This window comes from Hemitrygon akajei, chromosome 2 (genome assembly GCF_048418815.1).
Source record: "Hemitrygon akajei chromosome 2, sHemAka1.3, whole genome shotgun sequence".
In the NCBI taxonomy this organism is placed as follows: Eukaryota; Metazoa; Chordata; class Chondrichthyes; order Myliobatiformes; family Dasyatidae; genus Hemitrygon; species Hemitrygon akajei.
In genome coordinates, this window is record NC_133125.1 from 107,198,040 (window position 1) to 107,225,523 (window position 27,484).

The 27,484-nt window shown below is 41.0% G+C and overlaps 1 protein-coding gene across 2 annotated transcripts in view; it reads right to left on the bottom strand.

The window, feature by feature from the left end:
• The window catches only part of LOC140715159 (ras-related protein O-RAL), a 74,208-nt gene extending 61,714 nt beyond the window's left edge, over positions 1-12,494 (bottom strand). Inside the window, exon 1 of one of the 2 annotated variants that reach the window (XM_073026944.1) lies at positions 12,360-12,494. The gene's annotated coding sequence lies outside the window, so the exon portion shown is untranslated. The remainder of the gene's footprint in view (positions 1-12,359) is intronic. The other variant, XM_073026953.1, reaches the window with a different exon arrangement.
• Between the last annotated feature and the right edge of the window lie 14,990 nt (positions 12,495-27,484).

Genomic DNA, 27,484 nt, shown 5'->3' on the forward strand with positions numbered 1-27,484 from the left:
CCAAATACCAGGAGCTGGTAGAGCAGTGCAGAGACAGGGGTGGAGAGCACACTGTGAGCCCTTAGAGGTGGGGTGCAAAGGTGGGGGCTGCTCGCTCCACAGAAGCTACCGTCTCCTTGAAATAACCAGGGCTACAAAGAGAACAGCTATCAGGACCATCACAGAGGATTCTGAGCAAGACCCCAGATGGCTATGGATCAAGTGTGACCCATGGTCCAATGCTGTTGGTACACAAGCTAGGTCATATGAGGTTGATTGACAAGCTATGAGCCCATGATATTACAAGAAAGATTCTAGCATGGATAAAGCAGTGGTTGATTGGCAGGAGAATGGTAATAAAGGGAGCCTTTTCTGGCTAACTGCTGGTGACGAGTGGTGTTCCACGGGAGTCTCTGTTGTGAATGATTCTTTTTATGTTATATGTCAATGATCTGGATGATGAAATTGATGGCTTTATTACAAAGTTTGCAGACAATATGAAGATAGGTGGAGGGCAGGTAGTTTTGAGGAAGTAAGAGAAGGTACAGAAGGATTTAGATTAGAACGGACATAGAAATGGGCAGATGGAATAGTGTCAGGAAATGTATGGTCATGCACTTTGGTAGAAGAAATGAAAGAGTTGATCATTTTCTAAATGGAGAGAAAATACAAAAAAGAGGCTCAAAAGAACTGGGAGTCCTTGCACAGGATTCTCTAAAGGTTTATTTGCAGGTTGAATCTGTGTTGAGGAAGGCAAATGCAATGTTAGCATTCATTTCAAGAGGACTAGAATATAAAAGCAAGGACGTAATGTGCTGGAATTGGAGAGGTTTCAAAAGAGGTTGATGAAAATGATTCCAGGATCGAATAGCTCGTCATATCAAGAGCATTTGATGATTCTGGGCCTGTATTCAGAAGAATGAGGGGTTACATTGAAACCTATCGAATGGTGAAAGGGCTTGATTGAATGGATGTGGACAGGATGTTTCCTATGGTGGGAGAGTCTAAGACCAGAGGACCAAGCCTCAGAATAGAGGGGTGACTTTAGAACGGAGGTGAGGAGGAATTCCTTTCATTAGAGGGTGAATCTGTGAAATTCTTTGGCACGGGCAGCTGTGGAAGGCCAAGTCTTTATGTATTTTTAAGGCAGAGGTTGATAGATTCTTGATTAGTCGGGGCATGAAAGGATGTGGGAAGATGACAGGAGATTGGGGAAGAAAATTGGATCAGCCACGATTAATTGGTGGAGCAGACACAATGAGCCAAATGTCCTAATTACGCTCCTATATCTTATGGTCTAATCAATACTGCTTGGTAACTTTGTTTAAAACCAGAGCAAACATGACAACCATGACAAAAAAAAACTGCAGATGCTCAGTATTAGAAAAGGTCAGAAAATGCTGGAAACTGAGCGGGTTGGGAAGCATCTGTTGAGAGAGACAAATTTGTTTCAAACCTTCAGCAGAATTCATAGCAGAGCATCTTCAATTTGGAATGTTAATGTCACCTTCCGTAGAAATACTTGATATGCAGTTTTCAGCAATTTTTCTTTTCATCACCACATTTTGCTGGACTGAACTTCAAAATCTGGACAATCAGCTACCTAGTTATATTCTACTCTACCTCCTTTTGCATCTTAACAAATAGAATTGGAATTTAATTTATTTGCTTACTTTCCAGGATCTGGCAAAGTCACCAGTCATTGTCATCCCCAATTGTCTTGGGGGTGGGGGGGGGGGGGGTGTGAGAGTGAACTGGCTTCTTGAACTACACAGTCCCACTGGTGATAGCACTCTCAGTCCCGAGTTAGGAGTCCAGCACTTAGTTACATCTATAAATTTACAAGTCAGAAAGGCACGCAACATGGAGAGAAAGCTGCAGGGGTGGCACTTACACGTCCGTGCTATCCTGACCCTTCAGGATGTTTGTGTTGGGTTTCAGTGTCATACCACACAGACACATGTTCGTCAGCTCACCATCCGTATTGAACCCATTTAATTCGCTACAATCCCATCAGCTCCCTCCTCACCCGAGTTCTACCACTCTCTTTCACATTTGTGACAAGTTAAAGGAGTCCTTTAACCAATTAACATGTATAAGAGAAAGCAGGAAATTAAATCAGAAGGTAAACTCCACACAGAGGATTTGGTGGGGGGGGGGGGGGTCCATTGGGAAATATAACTGGGTTGCTGGAGCTACAAACCACAATGATGCTGCTAGGGGAGTAGCCAAGCAACAGCAATGTCATTTGTAGATGGTACTCACTGCACCCATTGGACATCAAAAAGAGGTGCATACAGCCCAGACTATTAAAGGAAAAACACTCCCTATCACTGAGCACATCTACAAGGAGCAGCGCCACAAGAAAGCAGCATCCATCACCCAGGCCATGATCTCTTCTCACTGCTGCCATCGGGAAAGAGGTACAGGAGCCTCAGGACCCACCAGACTTATGAACAGTTATCACCACACAACCATCAGGCTCCTGAACCAGTGTGGATAACTTCATTCACCTCAACATTGAACTGATTCCACAACCTATGGACTCATTTTGAAGGACTCTACAACTCATGCTCACAATATTTACTTAGTTATTCATTTTTTTTTGTATTTGCACAGTGGTTGTTTGTCAGTCTTCATGTGTAGTTCATCAATTCTATTGTACCTTTGTTCTACTATGAAAAACCTACAAGAAAATGAATCTTAAGGTGGAATATGATGACATATACATACATTAATAATAAACTGACTTTGAACTTTTTATTCCATCATGCCTCCGTTTTTGTCTTATACAGTGGACATCTTGGAGTGTCAGATGTCACCCACTGTACAATGCTCATCTGGTTCTTGTAGTCATAACATGACTACTTCAGTAAAGCCCCGGTGACCCCCAGCAAATTGATTTTGGGAGGAAAAACATTCAGTGGCATTACCATTATTAAGAGTATGTAAATAGCACTTGGCAGGCTGTGAATCAAGAAGTGGAATTAGCCTAAATTGTGCATTCTTTGCCAGTGCTAACGTGGACCACTGAATGATGGACTCTCCAGCCACAAGCAGCTAATTTTTAACTCTTAATAATCACAGAATGAACTTTCTTCGATCTTCTGCTTGGATTTTAAGTACTGGGGGAAATGCATGCCTCCATTATCAGAAATTGCCAGGAAATCATTTCTATCCTACATCCTTCAAATCTCCCCTAATCTGTTTCAATCCAAAAACCACTTTGTAGCTTCGACACTCTCTCCACAATTTATAAAGTTCTTCAGTCTAGGCAACATCCCTGTTAATTTCTTTTTACACCCTCTGTAGTACTCTAGCTTTGGTCTAGTACTCTATAGTTTTAGCATGACCATCTTGCTTTGATATTCTATGGCTCGATCAATAAAGCCAAGCATCTTGTATGCATTAATAAATCAAACATTTTTGAACTTTTTTTTCCGTATCCACACTTTTTTTTTGTTTTGGAAATAAAGGTTGTTTGGCCTTAAATTCCTCATTGTAATATTTCCTGCCATCATGATGATCTACTTCCCTGATTAAAAGCTTTCAAGTTACATTCCAGATGTTATGGGGAAAATGTTACTCACAGGATGTGGTTTATTTAAATTTCACATCCATTCATTTCTAAACATTTCAAGTTGAATCACTATTATTACAAAGCACTTTGTGCATTTATAGACACAGGAGATTCTGCAGATGCTGTAAGCCCTCCTCCCCCCCCCCCCCCCATCCCATTTCTCCCCTGGTCCACTCTCCTCTCCTATCTGATTCCTTCTGTTTCACCTTTTCCAATTATCACCTCCCCAGCTTCATACTTCATCCCCCCTCTCCCAATGACCCAGCTTCACCTCTCACCTAGCTGTACTCCCCTCCCCCCCCCCATCACCTTATTCTGGTAGCTTCTCCCTTCTTTTCCAGTCCTGACGAAGGGTCTGGACCCAAAATGTCAACTGTTTATTCATTTCCATAGATGCTTCCTGCTGAGTTCCTCCAGCGTTTTGTGTGCTGCTTTGCACATTTACCTTTACAAGTCAATTGGTTTTGAAAAAGGGATCTGAAGAATAAAGTAAAGGAAAAATTGAGGAGATTCTCTCCCTTTCCCCCAAACTGTTTTAAGCAGAATCACACATCCCCCCCCCCATGATAGATATTCAAATGTGTATCTTTGTTTAGGTACAGAATAAAACAATATTCTGTTTTATTTTATTGGAGAATTTAACAATTTCATTATAGAGTTAAGCTTAAAGATATCCATGAAAATCTCGTCCTGATAGACCTCTGAATACTAAAGGTGCAGCTTTCTGACAAGATATTCACTTTGAAAGATGATCTGTTTCCCTTTCTACAGATACTATCTAAATTACTGTGCATCTTTCAGGTTTCGAGCATCTGCAGTTTGATTTTTCAAAAGGCTGGTGTCGGTAGATAGCTTGGCACATATAATATAAAAGTATTTTATATCTGTGCAATTAACTTAAGAGACTGTCATCTTCATTGAATTGGAATTCATGGAGGATGCAATCCTGCGCTTCTGGTAGAAATTAGAAAATTATTCAGAAATTGTTATAAAACATTTGAATACTGATGCAATATTAACCCTAATTTGCAAACTATGTCTGTAGCAGGGGTTCCCAACTTGGGGTTCAAGGATCCCTCAGTTAACGGTAGAGGTCCATGGCATAAAAAAGATTAGGGAGCACTATTCTATAGCATTACTGCAGTGTGAAAACAAGTGGTTATCACAGACAAATATAATAAATAAGGCAGCCCGGTCAATGAACAAGCAACAATAGTTAAGATTCCCCACACAAAAGTGGGATGTTGTTAGTTTGGTGCTTGGTAGCCACTGGTAGAATAAAGATTAAATCAAAATGTTATTACTTAAAAATTTAAAAGCCAGCAGTTTGCAAAATGAGAATATTGTATGTACACAATTCCTGAATTCCTAAGTCATACAAAGCCAACTGTAAATTATAAGCAATTCATTGTGAGCTAGACTGATCAGGAGCCTTGTTTTTTTAATTAGTATGAGTATAGTAATTAAGTATCATCTGCCAAATCTGTGGATACAAAATTCAGCTTTATTATGAAGCTGCCCACACAATTAACACAGTGAAAAAAACTTTTTGGGACCAAATGCCCTCATATTGAATCATGAGAGTAAAACAATTTAATCTGTAATTGAAAGGCTACCCTGCTGTTTCACCAGTTCTGGGGTCTGAATTTCAATCCAATTCAGAATAAAGTGACGCAAGTCATTTCAACTGAACTCCTTGCAGGCACAAGTGGGTTGGAACTGAAAGCTTTCATTACAAAGATACTCAGTAGCCACTTTATTAGGTACCCCTACTCATTAACGCATATATCTAATCAGCCAATCATGTGGCAGCATCTCAATGCACAAAAGCATGCAGATACAATCAAGAGGTTCAGATTTAGTTCAAACCAAACATCAGAATGTGGAAGAAATATGGTCTAAGTGACTTTGATCGTGGAATGATTGTTGGTGTCAGACAGGGTGGTTAGAGAATCTCAGAAATTGCTAATCACCTGGGATTTTCATGCACAACAGTCTCTAGAGTTTACAGTGAATGGTGCAAGAAACAAAAAACATCCAGTGAGCGGCAGTTCTGTGGATGAAAACACCTTGCTGGTGAGTGATCAGAGGAGAATGGCCAGACTGGTTCAAGCCGACAGAAACTCAAATAACCTCGCGTTTCAACATGTGGCATGCAGAAGAGCATCTCTGAATGCACAACCCATCAAACCTTGAAGTGGATGGGCTATAGCAACAGAAGACCGTGAACATACACTCAATGGTCATTTTATTGGGTACAGGAGGGCCAACCAAGGTGCTTTTTTTCTTTGCTAAATGTGTTTTTATACATCGTAAGAGTATTCATGACTCCAATAACTACGTGTACAGCAGGTCGACTGCATCAGTGAGCTGCTCATTTTTCGGAGTAGCCGGCGGTTCAGAAAAGGTGAGTTGGACTATCGGGCCACAAAAGGAGCTAGATTAGGGTCCGAAGAGCTGACCTGGGTGCAGACCATGCTGCTCAGAGTTGGTGCCTTCAAGCTGGTGTAAAGGTGGCATGTAGTAAAAACGTGAGCAACTAACTGTCTTGGACATTTCTTTTGCAATCTCAAGACCCTGTTGGACATTGATTGCTGCAGGACTGCTTCCCCTTTTTGATGAAGGGGTAGCAGAGTCACCTCAGTTGTAGCAAGGACTAGGCCTTGTGTCGTATTGTGGCACCCAGGCTCAGTTGGGGGTGGTTCCTCATCGGTGCTGCCCTCCAGTGTTGGATCAGTGGAATTACATGCTGACTGCTGAAAACCATCAATTTGATGGACTTGTTGCTCAGGGTCTTGGACTAAAAATGTATTTTCTTACATGACTGTTTTCTTTTCCCCCCCCTTTCTCATTAGGTTGAACGCGCATGTATGTTTTTGTATCTTGGCCCCAGAGGAACACTGCCTCGTTCGGCTGAAATCCATGTATGGTTTGAATGACAATTAAACTTAATTTGATTTGACTTTACTTAATGAGGGGGCTGGAGGTTGAAACAAAGCCACCTACTCATACAAAAGCTATACAACCTTACTATAATTTTTTAAAATCTATTTATGGGAAGTGAAAGTACATGAGAAGGCAGCATTAATTGCCCATCCTCAATTGTCTTTTGAACAGTGTGGCTTACTAGGCTTTTTCAGCAGGTGGTTGGAATGCAAATAAATTGTTCAACCCAGAGTGCATTTTCAAGGACAGGACTTCTTTCCTTGAATGCTTCTTTTTAAGGTCACTATTTCTGACGAGCATTTCATTCCAAAAGATTTAATTATTCAAATCAAAATTCCCCATTTGCTCTAGTGCAAATCAGGTCCACAACAATGTTGTCCTCGGGATACTGGTCTGGTTTTAACCTCTACTTCATGACACACTAAAATATTGACATTTTACAACATCACACCTGCAAAGATCTCAGTTCCCCCCATCAAACATAAGAGCAGAATTGAGCCACTCAGCCCATTAAGTCTGCTCCACCATTCCATCACAATTGATTTATTATCAATAATAATAAACTTCCATTAGGTTTGTTAAGTGGTTTGCCATATGCAGCCATGCAGCTGCCACATAAAATTCAATTTTATGACATCTTGAAATTACTGGGAAAGCTACAAGTACTGGGAATTATTAGTACAAAATATTATTAATATCCTAAAATATAGATAATAATCACATAAAACAAAAAGCACACAATTTTCTGAATCACACTAGCATTGCATAAAAATAGATGATGCACGAGAAATGTTAAATCAAAGAAAGCCCTTCCATTCTGCAAGGTATTTAGAAAAATAGATACCAATGTGAGATGAAAAATTGTGTAAAAGTATTACAACAGTTCAAGGGACATTCTACCAGAAAATGAAAAAAATCGAAGACTGCAGACAGAAGAAAGAACCACCAAATATGCTGAAAACACTCAGCAGTCCAAATAGCATCTGCAGAAAAGGGAAACAGACATACACCCTACTTCAACATTTCAGCATCCTCAATCTGAAACTTCAGTTTCCTTCCCCAGGTTCTACCCAAGATGCTAGGCATTTCCAGTATTCTGTTTCATGCCTCATCAGAACTCAGTACCGGCAGCACAGTCAAAAAGGATCCACCTTTATGTCAAATCAAATGAACGATATTCTGATTCAGGTTAAACTATGCATGGGCACCCACCTCAATACATTAACCAGGTCAGAATAATTCCCCAGATAGTATTGATTCATATGTTCTCTATTTGTGATTAGTTGGCATCAATAACATTTGAGATTGTTATAGTGGCTGAGATTTTTGTGTTGACTTTTATTGAGTTGCAGAGTGAAGATACGTCTCTACCAAAGGTGGTGTAAGCCACTCCTTTCCTTCCCTCCACTAGCCTGCAGGTCACCCTTATCACCCCCCCCCCCCCCCACCCGATCAGGGTCATGTGAAGCCGCAGGAGCAGCTGGTGCACATCAGAAGTCCTGGTTATGCACCCACTGACATCAAGCAAACAATCTCTGAAGAGTGTTGATCATGGCTGGGGTCATGCATCTTGTAAAGACATTGCCCAGAAAATGAATAAAAAATTATCAGGAACAATCATGGTCATGAAAAGACCATGATCGCCCACGTCATACAACATGATAAATAACAAACTAACTATATTGGCTCTGGTCATCAAATTCATGAGGACCACAATTTCATACCCAGTTGACCTCTGTTCACAGAAACAGAAAATTGCAAGTACACGTTATAGATATAGAGCTTCATGACCAAAATACCTTAAAAGCACTAGGTACTCTTTTCTTCTTAAGATTTTGGCATCTCCTGAATGCTGAAAGAAACCTTGAAAAGGATCCTTACATGTTAGAACCTCTTGTGCTACAAATAATCAAGGAAAATTAGCCCGGGTAAAGGTTATTAAAATCATACCAAGGTAAATTCAGTTCATGGTCCTGTTTTGATCCAGTTATGTCCAGTCTGATCTCTAACCTGTGCAGTTCGATCATTTTTGACTGACCAACAGCCAGACTGTCTGTTTTAACACTGTTTTATAAATTCTATTGTATTTATTTCCCCTGTAAATGCCAGAAAGAAACTGAGTCTCAAAGTGATATATAGCAAGATGTCTGTACTGATAATAATTGTAACTTTTGACCTCTTTGGCAAAGGAGATCCCTTAATAGGTCTTTGGACCTCTCCAGCACAGATACAACAGAAATGCCATTCAATGTGTGCATATGGTGTTAGATTAGGCTTTGCCACCAATATAAGCGCACAAGATATAGAAGCAGAATTAGGACACTTGACCAATCACATCTTCTCCACCATTTCATCATGGCTGATCTAAATTTCCTCTCAGCCCCAATCTCCTGCCTTCTCCCAGTATCTGACTAATCAAGAATCTATCAACCTCTGCCTTAAATATACATAAAGACTTGGCCTCCACAGCTGTCTGTGGCAAAGAATTCCACAGATTCATCATTCTGGGCTAAAGAAATTCCTCATCTCTGTCCAAAAACAGCCTCTATTCTGAAGCTGTGTCCTCTGGTCTTGGACTCTCCCACCACAGGAAACATCCCATTCCACATCAACTCTATCGAAGCCTTTCAACATTCAATAGGTTTCAATAAGGTCACCATTCATTCTTCTGAATTCCAGTGAGTATGAGCCCGGAGTGATCAAACACTGCTCTGTTCTAGAACTCCTGCTCTGTGATTTTTTTTTTTAGAAATTACCTGGGTGAGGAAGTGAAAGACTGTCATATGTCCGCAAATGACCCGAAGCTTGGTAGTGTCGTGGGTAGTGTAGAACAGGGGCTCCCAATCTGGGGTCCATAGACCCCTCAGTCAATAGTAGGGGTCCATGGCATAAAAAAGTTTGATAAACCCTGGCATAGAAGACTGTTGTAGATTACAACTGGACATTAACAGGATGCAGAGCTATACTGAGAAGTGGCAGAGTTCAATCTGGAAGTATGAAATTATACACTCTGTAGGGTCGAATCTGAAGATAGAGTACAGGGTTCATGGCAGGATTCTTAGCAGTGTGGCGGATCCCTCAGCTGACAAGTTAATAGGTTATTTAAGGCATATTAGCTGTCATCAGTCAGGGGATTGAGTTCAAGAGCCGCAGGGTAATATAGCAGCTCTAACAGCCTGGTTAGGTGACACGGAGTATTGTGTTCTGTTCCGGTTGCCCCATTATAAGAAGGATGTGGTAGCTTTAGAGAGGATGCAGAGAGATTTACCAGCATGCTGTCTGGATTTGAGAGCAAGTCTTCCGATAGCTTGAGTGAGCCAAGGCCTTTTTCTTTGGAAAGGAGGAAAAGAAGAGGTGACTTGATAGACATGTACAAGAGGTATAGAGAGAGTGGACATCCAGACCTTCTCCTCAGGGCGGAAACAGCTAATATGAGGGGAGATTATATTAAAGTGAACGGCAGAAATTATACTGGGGATGTCAGAGTTATTGTGTCTGTGTAACACTGCCGGGGTGGTGGTAGGCACAAGTACATTAGGGACATAGAAGAGACTCTTAGCTAGGCATATGGATGAAAGAAAAATGGAGGACTGTGTAGGACCTGAGGGCAAGATTGATCTTAGAGTTAGTTAAAAGGTCAGCATATCATCATGAGCCAAAGGGCCTGTATTCACTTTTTTCAATGTAGATAACCTGCTTCAACATCACTGCCATAGGTCAGTACAACCAGAGGGCCAGGAGTGAAAAGTAACAAAAGCATTTTTTATTAAAATCTGAAAATGATGGAAACAGTCAGATCAGACTGAGCCAGTGATAAGAGTAACAGTTAATGACTCAAATCAAATATCCTTCACTGAAACTGGAAGAACAAAAACAAATCTCAAGTCGCTTTCTGATCCATTTGATATTTGCTTTAACAAAAAAAAAAAATCACATCTGGACCCAAGCACTGAAGGATTGCAGGGATTTACAGACAAGTTATTTGGCAATATATCATTTGTAAAAATGATAAACTCAAACCCTTAAACTAGTCTTTCTTTCTTTACAGATACTGTTTTAACTGCTGTTCACTGCCTATATTTTCATTAATCTTAGTTCAGCTACCTGTAGTATTTTTAATTCTAATTTCATAGCAACCTCTCATTCAACATGAAGAGTTACCAACATTTTCCATTCTCTTTTAACTTCCCTCCAGAACTAACTTCAGGAAATGTATTTCCCTCCTGATAATACTGACTTTTTTTAAAAAAAATGCTGGATTACAGTCCTAGGTAGAGGACATCAGTCAATAAACATTTGTATGCCAACAAACACATCCAAGGTGCTTGGACTCTTTGTATACATGCCAACAATGCCAAGGGTGGAGGCATCAGAATTATGGTCCATTTCCCCTCCCTTACAGGTCCGGAACACAGTTCCAAATGAAGCTCCTTCACAATCATTACAATCCATATGGATTAATTTACTGTTATCATGGAGACAATTAAGTACTTTAAATCAAGACAGCCAAACCACTGAGTTTGATTTTAAGATTAGTAGTTTTGCTAAGCACATTTGACCTATTACTTCCAAATCACCCACAGCTTTGATAACTTTTTTTTTAAAAACTCACATTTTAAAAAGCTTTTAATTTAATGGATGATAGAATGTCATTCAAAATGGCTGTCTGAGGTCAACAATCCACATATGCTTATTTCACTATAAGCCAAGTCATTGCACATGGAATTAATTGGAATAGTAGCAAAACAGTCTATGTTATCCAAGGCAAAGTGGTCTGGTCAGCTACCTCAAATATCTAGCCCCTTCACCAGTATCACTCATTAGTCATAGTGCATTCTATTTGTATGCAGTAATGTGTTTAGGATTGGCTGACACCAAGTAGAAAACCAGAACCTTTATTTAGAAAAGGTAGTGGGGGGGGGGGGGGCGTGGGGAAGGCACTTGGAAATATCACCACTTCCACCTCTTGATTACACAAGTCACACCTCCACAACTGGCCTTTTTAATTCTACTGAGCCTTTTATCATAAGAGAATTACATTTTCTTAAAAAAAAGCACTTGTGGGCACACCCTCACCATTTGGGCTGCAATATACCAATATATCCTGAAAAAGTGGATAAGGATGTCTTCTATTGCCCAAGCTGTAACACACAGGGTTGAGGGAACACAAATAATAGAAAATAAATAACATGACAGGCTTTCATTGATTTTCCTAGTATTTTAATGGTTCTTATAACCATACAAATTACTTAATCCAAAACAATCATCTGACTTATTAAAGCAAGCTAACCTGGTCAAAAAGTATAAGAAAATAAAATGCATTGGGGGTGAAAAATTAAAATAAACAATACGAATGCTGCATTTCTCGTTAAGACGATTGAAGTCAATGTGAACGATGTGCCATTCATTTAAAATGAATCAAACTTCCCAGTATCTTTCGTTCGTTTTACATGCTGGCATAATGACAACTTATGGAGGAAAAAAGAAATGCACAATTAAAGGAGGAAATGAGTGGTGCAGAGTTGTTAGTCAGCAGCTTCTTCCCAACGTGCAGGGTGCTCTTTGAGCTTTGAAAAAGCCCTTGAAAGAAAGAGAACAGCGCAACCAACCTTGCATAAACACTCAGCCCCACCCATCAGCAACACCCATTGGTCAACAGCTCAGCCAAGAGCGTCTGCGCTGCTCGTCAGTGGCCGACCGAGCCGTCAATTAAAACTCCAACTATCCCGTTAGGTTGATAGGTCGTAATTATTTTCCTCGCTTCTCACACTCCCACCTAGTGCCAGAGCAAATTTCTGAATTAAACCACGGCGGCTAATGCACGGAACCAGATGAGAGGAGCGCGGCTACTCACTGAGTGGAAGCTATCTGCGGGCAGACATGAATGCGGCAAAGCCCTCGCCCACTCGCTCACTCCATGGGCTGTGCCCGCGGCCGGGGAGACAGGAAATGACGGTGCGCATCCCGCATCCAAAAAAAGTCCGCCCTGCTCATGGGAGGGAGGCTGACGGGGCGGTCCAGCACAGAGGTTCCGCCCTCCTACTATCGGCGGGGTTCGCAGGCTCCAATCTGAATTACAGGATGCCTATAGGCAAAAGTTGCAAATCTTTCATCATAAGTAAGTCAGTTTCGGTTATGTATCTAGGGAACAATCATATAAATAGGTAAACAAACGCACTGGTATTCTAAAGGGCGTGTATGTTGTGTAATAATCTGCGCTGTTTCTTTCCTACAATGTCTTTTTAGTATACTGCTACTTACACTGAAGCACTTTGCAAAAGAAGTAGTAAATATTGTTGGTCTAAGTTAGGCCTGAATTTCTTTTTTTTAGTTGCCTACAAAATTTCAAAACAATTTTGAGATCAAACCTTGGGGTGTCTGGGTGGAGAAACGTCCCTACCAAAGGATGTGTCAGGCACCCCTTCCCTCTGCTAGCTTGCAGGTCACCCTTGGGCAAGGTGTAGCAACCCCCCCCCCCCCACCTCCCATGATCAAGGACACGTGAAGCAATAGGAGCAGGTGGTGGATGGTCTTATGAGCAGCTGGTACATAGCAAAAGTCCTGGTTATGTGACCACTGACACCAGGAAGACAATCACTGAAGAGTACTGATAATGGCTGGAGTGACCCATCTTGTAAAGACGCTGCCCAGAAGAAAGCTATGGCAAGCCACTTTTGTAGAAAAATTTGCCAAGGACAATCATGGTCATGGAAAAACCCTGATCACCCATGTCATACAACAAATCAAACCTAGAATGGGAGTATCTACATTTGACTAAAGTTGTTTGACTATATAACACATATCCTGAGAGAATGGTTTGAGGGATGGTAGACTTCAAGACCATGAGAAAGTCACTAGATGGTTGCTGTACACGAATGCTCCAGATGGCTCTTGACGTAAGTTGGCAACAGCACATGACAAACATCGAGCTCTATAACGACCTACCAATGCTCACTACTAAAATCAAGGCAAGAAGACTGCAACTAGCGGGGCACTGTCTACACCACCCTGAGCTACCTGCCAACCTAGTCATCACATGGGAGCCCAAGCATGGGAGGATGAACCCTGGGACCCTCCCAAGACTATGCTCAACACGCTCCTAGAAGATAGTGGCACAGCTAATGTAGATGAACTGAACACACTGATGAGGGAGAGGGAGGAGTGGAGAGTCCGTCATCGTGCCTGATGCCGGCCCCCTAGGCCTGAATGGACGTAGTGGTAGTAGTAAATGGTAGACTTTAAACATGAGGAGATACAAGAGAGTCCAATGCTAGAGGGGTTGGGTTTGGGTGGAGAAGTTAGGATGAATCTCCCATTGAAGAAGTTTCCGTAGACCGTGAAAAGTTTGGATAAGGTAAGTAGAAAGGTGTTGATCCAACTACCAGGTAATTCAAGAACAGAAATGTCATATGACTTGCATGAGAGAATGTGGGCAGAAGTGTACAAGCACTGATGTAGAAAATGCATGATTAGTACCTGCTTTCTATGCTCCAATCACACATGAGCAATTTAGCTTCAGTTACATTCCACCAGCAGTTAATTCCAACTGAAACTGCTCCCAGTTTAAAACTGGGCCAGGTGCATCAGTACATGATTTATATCAAAGTATGTGATGTTGTTTCAGTACTAATCACATAAAGTGGACCCGAACGCCTGAGTACAACCCATTACCTTTGCTAGACAGCCTCGGCGCAACTCGGATTAGATGGTGCCACCTTGCTGCCTTTTTGCCAGTGTGAGAGGGCATTCTTCAAACTGCCTGAGCACTTTCCAAAATTCACAGCCAATGCTTCAAACTAAAAGATGCTTAAAACGTACAACAGCTGTTTACTTATTATTCCATGGTAAACTCTGATATTGTATCACTGGTAACAAATTGTTACTGGAGGTATCAATCTGACAATGAAATGTCACACGGGCTCAAACAACATCATTAAGACAAGAGACAAAGACTTGCACATCTGTGAAGAGACATTGCCCACAGAGTCTTCAGAAACACAGCACAATTCCTAAACTTCTCTGACAAACTACTGTACAAATTCATTGGGTAACAATTTTTAAGGCTGTAACTATCGAGATATTGAGAAAGTATGGTGACCGTGTTCTTGTGCCTCAATGGCTGATGCCTTGGACTGGTTGTTCCCAGTCCCAATTTGCCACAAGAGCTTTCCTTGAGCCACATTAGATCTCTGCAATATGTCCCATGTTGCCATCAGGGAAGTCATCAGGCACTGTATCACACAGAAATTAGTTCACCTACTCTAATATATGAGTAGAGGTGGAGATACGTCTCTACCAAAGGTGATGTAAGACGCTCCACTAGCTTGCAGGTTATTCCTGGGCAAAGTTTAGCACCTGCTTAGCTCCCCGATCAGGGTCAAGTGAAGCCATGGGAGCAGGTGGTGGATGGTCGTATGAACAGCTGGTGCATATCAGAAGTCCTGGTTATGCGACCACTGACATCAGACAGACAATCTCTGAAGAGTATTGGTAATGGCTGGGTTCACCTGACTTGTAAAGACACTGCCCAGCAGAAGCCAGTGGCAAACCACTTCTAAGGAAAAATTTGCCAAGAACAATCATGGTCTACCATGATTGCCCACATCATAGGACATGGCACGTAATGATGATGGTGATGATGACTCTAATTTTGGTGATGACAAAATGATACATCAAACAGTTAAGTAGGCTGGCATTACTAAGTTCTGACATGTGCAGGCAGCCACAAACTGTACCATAACAATTCCTCAGCAGAGATTACCACTCATTCAATGATCTGGTGATTAAGGGACATCAGAAGAGTTTTCGGATGATCAGAGCCACTTTTTTGAGAAGTAGACAATGTATTCATCTTCAGAGGGACTGACCATCAGATATTTTTCATGGCTGACGCTATTAGAAAGGATGGATGTGATGCATAGAAACAATCTGAAATATCCTTGGCTCCTGATAACCATTTTAATTCCTTCCTCAGCTGCTGAGATTTGCTACAAAGAGAACTACATAATTTCTAGATTGAAGATTCAAATTTATCACGTTCAAAGAAAATTTGTTATTAAAGAACATACTGTATATGTCACAATATACAATATCTGCCGTCTGCGTGAGATGATGGGCTGTCAGGACTTTTGAGACCTTTCTTTTAAACCGAGCCATGGACTGCTCTTTATCAGATTATGGTATTGCTTTGCACTGTTCAAACTATGTGTTATAATTATGTGGTCTCTGTCAGTTAGTCTTTTATCAATTATGGTATTGTCTGCACTGTTGAAACTATATGTTAACTATACTTATATGTAATCTATGTGGTTTTGTGTAGGTCTTGTAGCTTTAGGTTTGTCTGATGGGTTTGTAGTTCCTTTCTGGGGAATGTGCTAAGACAGTAGCGTGATATCGATACGCAGCAGCCTCTCCGGACTCTGGATTGGGGATTACCAAACGTTATGTGGTTTTTCTTGTGTGGTCTGTTTTGTGCTTTTTTGTGATATCATTCAGGAGAATGTTGTCTCGTTTTTTAACTGCATTGTATTTGTGGTTTATAAATGACAATAAACTGAATCTGAATCTGAATATGTAACCCTGAGATTTATTTTCTTGTGGGCAATCCCAGTAAATTCAAGAAACATAAAACAAGAAAGACCACATCCAACAGGACAGACAACAGCCAATGTGAAAAAAACAACAAACTGTGCAAATACAAAAAAAGAGAAAACAGAAGAGTAATAACAAGTCATGATAAATATTGAGAAAATGAGATGAAGAGTCCTTGAAAGTTAGTCTGTAGGTTGTGGGAACAGTTCAGTAATTGGCCGAGTGAAGTTATCCCCTCTGGTTCAAAAGCCTAATGGCTGAAGGGTATTAATTTTTCCTGAACTTGGTGGTATAGGTCCTGAGGCTCCTGTACCTTGTTCCTGATGGCAGCAGCGAGAAGGAGCTTGGCCTGGGTGGTGGGGGGTCCTTGATGATGGATGCTGCTTTCCTGCGACAGTGCTCCATGTGCTCAATGGTGGGGGTGGCTTTACCTGCGATGCATACGTGTGTTTACGTGCATACATCGAAACTTACTGTGAAATGGTCATTTGTGCTAACACCCAACACGCCCAAGGATGTGCTGGGGGCAGCCAGCTAGTGTTACCACATATTCCAGCACCAATGTAGTTTGCCCATAATGCTCATCAGAACAACACAGAACAGAGCAAAACAGAAAAAAAAATTAAACAACAACAGAAATAGGAGCTGCTTTTCTCCGTCCCACCCACATACACACTCCTCCAAACCCAGGACAGGTTGTCTTCAGCCTCAGACTTGGACTCACAGATACTGGGCCTTTGGCTATCCCAGTCAAATCACAGAAATTCGCAGACTAAGTTTCTGATGAAGAGGCCTCAATATAGTGAAAAAAAAATAGTGTTTATATCAGTTTGAGAGGACCAAGTCATAAACACCGAGTATATGTCAAGTCTATATGTTCTCATATTCTAGCAACCTGAAGACAGCAAGCTGTATGCGAGAGAGAGAGAGATACAGAGCAGGTCAAGAGACACAGAATGGGAAAGTATGTGCTCCCTAAACAGCACATGCCCCATTTCCTAGCGTTGTGGTCCAGTAAGGCCTGTGCTCTCTAAACAACAATGGCGGAGTGGACCAGTAACTGAAAGTCCTTACTACTGTGGTGTGTAGCTGTTCCTGAAATATCTTACGAGGGGAAGAAGTTAACTTTCAAATACTGAAATGAACAGGAATGGAACAAAGGGTTGAAATGAACAAATGAACAGGCTCGAAGGGCTGAATGGCCTACTCCTGCACCTATTTTCTATGTTTGAAATAGTAAACAACAGATCAGAGCACAGAAACAAGTCTATCAGTCCATCAAGTACACCCTGAACCATCAGGTAGTCTGTTTTACATTAATTCCACCCTAATCCGTTGTATTCTTACCACATTGAATCATGAAGAATCTTAAAGCACGGGATGTGGCTGTTCTGTTCATTGTATTTGTGCCAATTCTTTGAACCAGGTATCCAATTCCAGCATTTTTTTCCTACTGCTAAAATGTACATCTTTTGCAATTAAAAATGGTTTAAGACTGTTGCCAATAATGAAGTATAAAATAAATATGAATGTGAACTGATTCCAAAGTAGCACAGAGAAGGTCTCCCTGCCCCAAAGTCACGTTATGAAATCTGTTCTACACGTATGCGATGATGAATAGGTTTTGGTGTGAAGTAAAGCTGATCAGCTATAGAGATAAAGGAGACTGCAGATGCTGCAGTTAGTTCTAATGCAGAGCCTTGACCCAAAGTGGCAACCTACACATTTTGTCTCTATAGGTGCAACTTGACTCATCAAATCCTCCCGGCATTCTGTTTTTTAGTCTGCTTCGAAACTACAATTAGAATTTCAATTAAAACTGGAAAAGAGAAGTTTTATGCAGAAAATGGAAGACCTCTGAAAAAGGATACAGGTTCCCCCCGCTATCTGAAGGTAGAGCGTTCCTGTGAAACTGTTCATAAGCCGAAATGGCGTAAAGTAAAGAAGCAATTACCATTAGTTCATATGGGAAAAATTTTTGAGCGTTCCCAGACCCCAAAAAATAACCTCGCAAATCAAACCAAATAACAAATGAAACCTAAAATAACTCTTAACATATAGTAAAAGGAGGAATGATATGATAAATACACAGCTATATAAAGTAGAAATAATATATGTACAGTGTAGTTTCACTTACCAGAATCGGGAAGATTGAGCCAAAACTGATTTGTAGAAAAAAATTGGCACATACACACATATGCACACACCTGCCCGCACAAGGCTTCACGGTCATGGTAGTCTTTCTCGGGGTAAACTCAGGTTTAAAGTGAAAATCCTCTTTCGGTTAGCGAAAACAGGTACTGTTGTAAGTCTTTCGTAAAGATGAAGTTGCATAAACGAACATTCGGAAAGCGGGGGACACCTGTATATGTAGATTTTATTATGCTCTAACACATTAGTCACTTAGAAATAACACTTAAAATATGGGATGAAGCAAGGTCAGTTAAATTAATTTCCTTCAAAAGAATGTGCATATAAGGTTCAGTTAAGACTTAATTTATGTAAAACTTCTGAAGAAAGCTCGGTAAATGTTTTCCTTATTCTTCCCTGAAGATAATTGGAAGAGTATCCAGCTGTAGTACATTGTCCATTTCCTGATAGGCTGCCTTCATTGGCATGTTATTAACACAATCTCAGAAGTCTTAGTGTTCCATAAATCTCACTTGTATCCAAACATCTCATTTGTATAATTGCTATTGCTTGTAGCAGAGTATATTCTTAAAGATTATAGTATAGTACAATCATAAAGATTTATAGTGCTTTAAACTTGTAAGGCTCTACAAACACAAATCACGCTTGTAAACAATTTAGCAAAAGTTCATATTTTATTGACGGAGGATTATAGAGCTCTACGGAGAGAAGAATGCTATTCAATCCATAATGCTTCTTTCTCTGCAATTCCCCCTTACCTTCTCTTTCCCCATACAATTCAAAATGTCACTCTTTAAAATATTTATTCTCTTTCCATGTAAACTTATTTCTATTTCTGTTGCCACCACTGAATCTCATATGCATTGTATAGTCTACCAATATTCAGTATAAAAATTCCTCTTTATTCAGTCTCGTTTTTTTCTCAGATGAGCAAAATTCCTTTTCAGTCACTATCACATGAGCCAGTGGAAAAAAAATATGGTCTTATGGTCTTTCAAGCTAATAAGACATAGGAGCAGAATTAGGCTATTCAGCACATTGAGTCAGCCCTACAAGTCCACCACGGCTGATTTATTGTCCCTCAATCTCATTCTCCTACCTCTCCCCATAGCCCTTGAAGCCCTTCCTGAAAATGAGTGTGACAAAGGTCAGTATTCTAACCAACAGGCAGCATTTCAGGCCGACACCCATTTTCAGACCGAAACATAGACTGTTTATTCCCCTCCATAGATACTACCTGACCAGCTGAGTTCCTCCAGCATTTTGTGTGTGTTGCTCTGGATTTCCAGCATCTACAGAATCTCTTGTGTCAGTATTGCCTGGAGAGTACAAACACCTATGTCAGGATGCTGATCGTTGATGATAGTTCAGCATTTAACACCATCATTCCTACAGTCCTTATCAATAAACTATGGAATTTAGGCCTCTGTACTTCCCTCTGCAATTGGATCCTCAACTTCCTAACTGGAAGACCACAATCTGTGATAATTGGTAATAATATCTCCTCCTTGTTGACGATCAACACTCATGGACGTCAGGGATGTGTGCTCAGTCCACTGCTCTACTCTATCTATACCCATGACTGTGTGGCTAGGCAAAACTTAAATGCCCTCTATAAATTTGCTGATGATACAACCATTGTATCAGAATCTTAGATGGAGACAAGAAGGTATACAAGAGCGAGATATACCAGCTAGTTGAGTGGTGTTGCAGAAACAACCTTGCACTCAACATCAATGAGACAATAGACAATAGGTGCAGAAGTAGACCATTCGGCCCTTTGAGCCTGCACCGCCATTTTGAGATCATGGCTGATCAATTCCTATCAATACCCGGTTCCTGCCTTGTCCCCATATCCCTTGATTCCCCTATCCATAAGATACCTATCTAGCTCCTTCTTGAAAGCATCCAGAGAATTGGCCTCCACTACCTTCCAAGGCAGTGCATTCCACACCCCCACAACTCTCTGGGAGAAGAAGTTTTTCCTTAACTCTGTCCTAAATGACCTACCCCTTATTCTCAAACCATGCCCTCTGGTACTGGACTCTCCCAGCATCTGAAACATATTTCCTGCCTCTATCTTGTCCAATCCCTTAATAATCTTATATGTTTCAATCAGATCCCCTCTCAATCTCCTTAATTCCAGCGTGTACAAGCCCAGTCTCTCTAACCTCTCTGCGTAGGACAGTCCAGACATCCCAGGAATTAACCTTGTGAATCTACGCTGCACTTCCTCTACAGCCAGGATGTCCTTCCTTAACCCTGGAGACCAAAACTGTACACAATATTCCAGGTGTGGTCTCACCAGGGCTCTGTACAAATGCATGAGGATTTCCTTGCTCTTGTACTCAATTCCCTTTGTAATAAAGGCCAACATTCCATTAGCCTTCTTCACTGCCTGCTGCACTTGCTCATTCACCTTCAGTGACTGATGAACAAGGACTCCAAGATCTCTTTGTATTACTCCCTTACCCAACTCTATACCGTTCAGATAATAATCTGCCTTCCTGTTCTTACTCCCAAAGTGGATAACCTCACACTTATTCACATTAAACGCCATCTGCCAAGTATATGCCCACTCACCCAGCCTATCCAAGTCACCCTGAATTCTCCTAACATCCTCATCACATGTCACACTGCCACCCAGCTTAGTATCATCAGCAAATTTGCTGATGTTATTTTCTATGCCTTCATCCAAATCGTTAACGTAAATGGTAAACAGCTGTGGTCCCAATACCAAGCCCTGTGGCACCCCACTAGTCACCACCTGCCATTCCGAGAAACACCCATTCACTGCTACCCTTTGCTTTCTAACTGCCAACCAGTTTTCTATCCATGTCAATGCCTTCCCCCCGAGGCCCTGAGCTTTGATTTTACCCACCAATCTTCTATGTGGGACCTTATCAAATGCCTTCTGAAAATCGAGGTACACTACATCCACTGGATCTCCCCCATCTAACTTCCTGGTTACATCCTCGAAAAACTCCCAACAGTTTAGTCAAGCATGATTTACCCTTGGTAAATCCATGCTGGCTCGGCCCAATCCTATCACTGCTATCTAGATATGCCACTATTTCATCCTTAATAATGGACTCTAGCATCTTTCCCACCACTGATGTCAGGCTGACAGGTCGATAGTTCTCTGTTTTCTCCCTCCCTCCTTTCTTAAAAAGTGGGATAACATTAGCCATTCTCCAATCCTCAGGAACTGATCCTGAATCTAAGGAACATTGGAAAATGATTACCAATGCATCTGCAATTTCCAGAGCCACCTCCTTTAGTACCCTAGGGTGCAGACCATCTGGACCTAGGGATTTGTCAGCCTTCAGTCCCATCAGTCTTCTCATCACCGTTTCCTTCCGAATGTCAATCTGTTTCATTTCCTCTGTTACCCTATGTCCTTGGCCCATCCATACATCTGGGAGATTGCTTGTGTCTTCCTTAGTGAAAACAGATCTAAAGTACTCATTAAATTCTTCTGCCATTTCTCTGTTTCCCATAACAATTTTACACAATTCATTCTTCGAGGGCCCAACATTGTTCTTAACTATCTTCTTTCTCTTCACATACCTAAAAAAGCTTTTGCTATCTTCCTTTATATTCCTGGCTAGCTTGCGTTCGTACCTCATTTTTCCTCCCCGTATTGTCTTTTTAGTTAAGTTCTGTTGTTCCTTAAAAACTTCCCAATCATCTGTCCTCCCACTCACCTTAGCTCTGTCATATTTCCTTTTTTTAATGCTATGCAGTCTCTGACTTCCTTTATCAACCACTGAGGCCCCTTTCCCCCCTTTGAATCCTTCCTTCTCTGGGGGATGAACTGATTTTGCACCTTGTGCATTATTCCCAAGAATACCTGCCATTGCTGTTCCACTGTCTTTTCTGCAAGGCTATCCGTCCAGTCAACTTTGGCCAGCTCCTCCCTCATGGCTCCATAGTTTCCCCTGTTCATCTGCAGCACTGACACCTCTGAGCTGCCCTTATCCTTCTCAAATTGCAGATAAAAGCTTATCATATTGTGATCACTACCTCCTAATGGCTCCTTTACTGCGAGATCGCTTATCAAATCCTGTTCATTACATAACACTAAATCCAGAATAGTCTTGTCCCTGGTCGGCTCTCATACAAGCTGTTCCAAGAATGCATCCCGTAGGCACTCTACAAACTCCCTATCCTGTGGTCCAGCACCAACCTGATTCTCCCAGTTCACCTGCATGTTGAAATCCCCCATAACTACTGTGACATTACCTTTGCCACATGCCAATGTTAACTCCCTATTCAACTTGCACCCAATATCCATGCTACTGTTTGGTGGCCTGTAGACAACACCCATTTGGGTCCTTTTGCCCTCACTGTTCCTCAGTTCTATCCACACAGACTCTACTTCTCCTGACCCTATGTCCCCCCTTGCAAAGGACTGAATCTCATTCCTCACCAACAGGGCCACCCCACCCCCTCTGCCCACATTTCTGTCCCTACGATAGCACGTATACCCTTGTACATTCATTTCCCAGGTCTGATCTCCCTGCAGCCATGTCTCCGTTATCCCAACAACATCATAGTTACCCATTTGCACCTGGGCTTCAAGCTCATCCGCCTTATTTCTGACACTTCGTGCATTCAGATATAGAATTTTTAACCCATTTCTCCTCTCTCTGTTTGAATCGCTGCCTGTTGTGCTTAACCCAGCTCCCCGAACTCCCATCGGGCTATACGCCCCTAGAATTTTGTTGTCCTTCCTACATTTACTTATTCTTTCAACACATTTAACTCCATGTTCCGTCAGACCATCCCTCTGTACACGAGTCCTCCTTATCACTTGTTCCGCCCCACCTTCCTCTACTACTCACTTAATATTCCGGAACCGTGTAGTCCCCACCTGTCCTTTATTCTTCCTCTCGCTATCGTCTCTCACATTCTGGATCCCTGCCCCCTGCAAATTTAGTTTAAACCCCCCACCCCCAAGAAGCTCTAGCAAACTTCCCTGCAAGAATGTTAGTACCGCTCCAGTTCAGGTGTAAACTGTCCCTTCAGAACAGATCCCACCTTCCCTGGAACAAGGCCCAATTATCTACAAACCTGAAGCCCTCCCTCCTACACCATCCTCTCAGCCACGTATTAATCTTTTTAATCCTCCTGTTCCTTGCCTCACTCGCACGTGGCACAGGTAGCAATCCTGAGATTGTTACCCTGGAGGTCCTGCTCTTCAGCTTCGCACCTAACTCCCTGAACTCCCTACGCAGGACCCCCTCACTCATCCTACCCACGTCATTGGTCCCTACATGGACCACAACGTCTGGATTCTTGCCCTCCCTCTCGAGACCATAGAGCTGATTATGGATTTCAGAAAGTGTAGGATGAAGGAACGTGACCAATCCTTACAGAGGGATCTCTTGAGTGTCTAACCTGGTCCCAACATATTGATGCAGCTATAAAGATGGCAGGACATGGTTATATTTCATTAGGAGTTTGAAGAGATTTGGTTTGTCACCTTAGACACTCGAAAACTTATACAGATATTCTCTCAGGCTGCATCACTGACTGGTATGGGGGTGGTGCTACTGCACGGAATCAAAAGAAGCTACAGAATTTTGTAAAATTAGTCAGCTTCACCTTGAGTACTGGCCTCCATACTATCCAAGACACCTTCAAGGAGTGGTGCCTCAGAAAGACGGTGTCCATCATTAAAAACCCCCATCACCAGGACATGCCCTCTTCTCATTGTTACTGTCAGAAGGAGGTACAGAAGCCTGAAGGCACACACTCAGCGATTCAGGAACAGCTTCTTCCCCTCTGCCCTAGGATTCCTCAATGGACATTGTACCCATGAACACTAGCTCGCTCTTGTTATTATTGTTTTTCACACTATTTTTAATTTAACTATTTAATATACATACATATATTTACTGTAATTGGCTTTTTTCTTTACTGTATTTATGCTGTATTGCATTGTACTGCTGCCTCTATGTTAAAAAATTTCACAATGTATGCCAGTGATATTAAACCTGATTCAGATTCTGATTTTAAGGTTTTCTTAGTCAATAATTAGTTGTCATTAATAATGTATATATTTTTTTAAATCTCAATAATAATTTATTTTAGCTGGGCTCTACTTATTTTAACTCAGTATAAAATTATTTTCTGAGATGACTATAAATATTATTTAATGTCGCTTTTCTACAAATTGAAAGTTATTCAGAAAGCAGTAACTCAAAACTGGCTGTAGATCTATGTAGCTAATAAGGTGAAAATCCTCAAAATTTAAAAAAAAAGTTTTCTTTTATAGTTCCAAAGTTCCAACTGTATTGATAATTCATGAAGTTATTTAACTGGAAAATACAAACCAATGTCAATTTTTTATTTTCCTCTGTGGATGCTGCCTGGCTTGCTGAGTTCCTTTTGTGTGTTTTGCTCAAGATTTCCAGCATCAGAGAATATCTCGTGTCTCGGGTAAAGAAATGAAGATTATTTGGCTCATTAAGTCTGTACAGGCTCTCATAGGAAGTCCATCAATCCAATTTCCACAGTTAGTTCCATATATCCTCATTTCTATCACATGCCCATCAACCTCACCCTGATTCGTTTACCACCCACCTGCATTGAGTTGCCAATTAACCTACAAACTGACATTTCTTTGGGATGAGAGAAGAAACTGAGTTGTTGTGTATTCAATATTTCAATAATATTTGAGTAATGTTGCAAATATATTGTTTGATTAAGCATTCTTTGTTTTAATAATTAATTATGGGTGATATGTAAAAGTGTGTGAATAGTATATGTTATGGCACCATATGGTGTATGTCATCATATGCATGTACCTTGCTAAAAGTAAAAATGAAGTTTACACCCATCTCTCAGGCTCCCTTGTTTTTCTTTTGATTCATTTTATGTTTTGTAGTTACAAAACATAACAGTGGCAATGAGAGAGCTTTAAATGAACCTGAAGCGACTACCTACCTGCTGAAGTGCATCATGATGTTCGAGTGAAAAAAAGCACAGTGAAATGTTTGAGTTTTTAAAAAACGGACAGAGACGATTGACTTGAAATAAAAGGCAGAAAATGGAGAAATTCATCAGTTTATAAATAGTGTACACCAGGAGATAGCAATCATAAATTTAAAAAGCAGAAATGGGTAGCTACATCAGAAAGATAGATGAGTTTGATTGCACAATAGATAACTGGATATTGTATACCGAGTGAATTGAGCAGTATTTTGAAGCAAATGAATAGCCAATGAACAGCAAGTGCCAATTTTGCTGATTGTATTATGTTTAAAGACATACAGTTTGCTCAGAAGTTTAACTGCTACAACTAAACCAGCCAAAATGAGCTTTGTTGATATTGTGGAACTAATGCAGGAACAGTTAGAATTGAAACCAGTGTTGAGAACAGAACGCTTCCTGTTTCATAAACAGAATCAAAAAGAAGGGGAATCTATTTCAGCATAGGTAGGTGAATTGAAGAGATTGCTAGAGTATTGTCAGTTCAAGGATGGGCTTAATGATGCACTGAGAGATCATTTATGTTGCGGAATCTCACAAGAAAGCATTCCAAAACAGCTCCTATCTGAAGCACAACTCATTTAAAAAGCAGTTGAAATTGCTGTATTAATAGAAACAGTAGACAGAGACACAATTGAGTTGCACTCAGGAATGAAAGTAAGTGTGAACAAAATTGCAACATCTAAACATAAACTTGTCTGGCCAAACAAAAATGTGTTACCATTGTGGCAGGGGTTCACGTACACCAAACCAATGCAGGTTTAAAGGTGAAACATACAGAAGATGCAAAAAAGTACGACACATACAAAAAGCATGTCAGGCAGACAAAAATAAACGGACTGCACAGGCAAATGAAAAAGCTAAAAAAAAAAACAAGTTGCAGTTCTAAAAAGAGCACTGATCGATATGTCATTGACGAAAAATTTGATAGTGATGAGAGTGACCAAGACTTGGTAGTCCTAACATTTACAGTGCAAAAACCTCTAAGAGACAGGCAATATGGCTCACGCCAGAAATGAATGGCAAATTAAATAGAATGGAATTGGACATTGGCTTGGCTGTTTCATTCATTCCACAAAATGAGTTTGAGTGGCATTTCAAAGATACTGAACTAAAGCCTGCAGATATCCAACTAAGAACCTGTACCGGAGAAAAGATATCTCCTGTGGGAATGACATTCATAACAGTGATATACAACAAACAACAAGTCACGATGGGCTTGTATGTGATAAAAACAGGAAGGCCAGCATTGTAGGGGCATGAGTTGCTGAGACAACTACAACTTGATTGGAGATCCATCCACCATTTGCATGCCACATGCCCTGTAATACCATCAACTGAAAGCAAATTAAGAAAGGTACTGGATGATCCCACAACAGTGTTGAAGGTTGGCATTAGAAAACTCAAATATATCAAAGGGTAGATAGTGTTAAATGAAGTTTTACAAAGCCTGTCCGGTTCTTTATACCATCCATGATAAAGTTGCCAGTAAACTAGATCACATGGATACTAAAGGAATTCTCTCCAAGGTTGGGTGGAGCCCATGGGCAATGCCAGTGTTTCTACTAGCCAAAAAGAATGGGTCTGTCAGGATCTGTGGACATTTTAATGTCACTGCCAACCCGGTACTAAAAATAGATCAATACCCTCTGCCCAGAATACAGGATATCTTTGCAAACCTTTCTGGAGAAAAAAACATTTCAGCAAAGTGGACAGCTGAGGCCTCTCTACAGGTGAAGATGGAAGGAGTCCGAAGTGTTTCTCACCATAAACACTCACAAAGTGGTTTATCACTATAATAGGCTTATTTTTGGAGTAGCATCTGCTCCTGCACTCTGGGAGAAAGCTTAAGACCAAGTGCTGCAAGGCTGTCCAGGCACTCAGTGTTTCTTGGATGACATTATTGTTACCAGTGTGGTTGACAACAAACAGCTCTAAAATCTCAAGACATTGTTACAAAGATCAGAAGATTATGAGCTCAGAGCATGATGCGACAAGTGTGAATTCTTTAAACCAAGAATCTCTTACTGTGGTCACACCATTGACACACAGGTGTGCTGAGAAAATTCAAGCAGTGGTGGATGCCACAAGGCCAAGTTACCTGTACCTGTCACAGTTGCAGTCATTTTTAGGATTTACATGCATTTTTTTGACTGCCTTATTTTACTTTCGATTAGTTTTGTGTTTTGGAGTTACGAAACATAACACCAGGGAAACTACCTAGTTGCAAGAAAAACA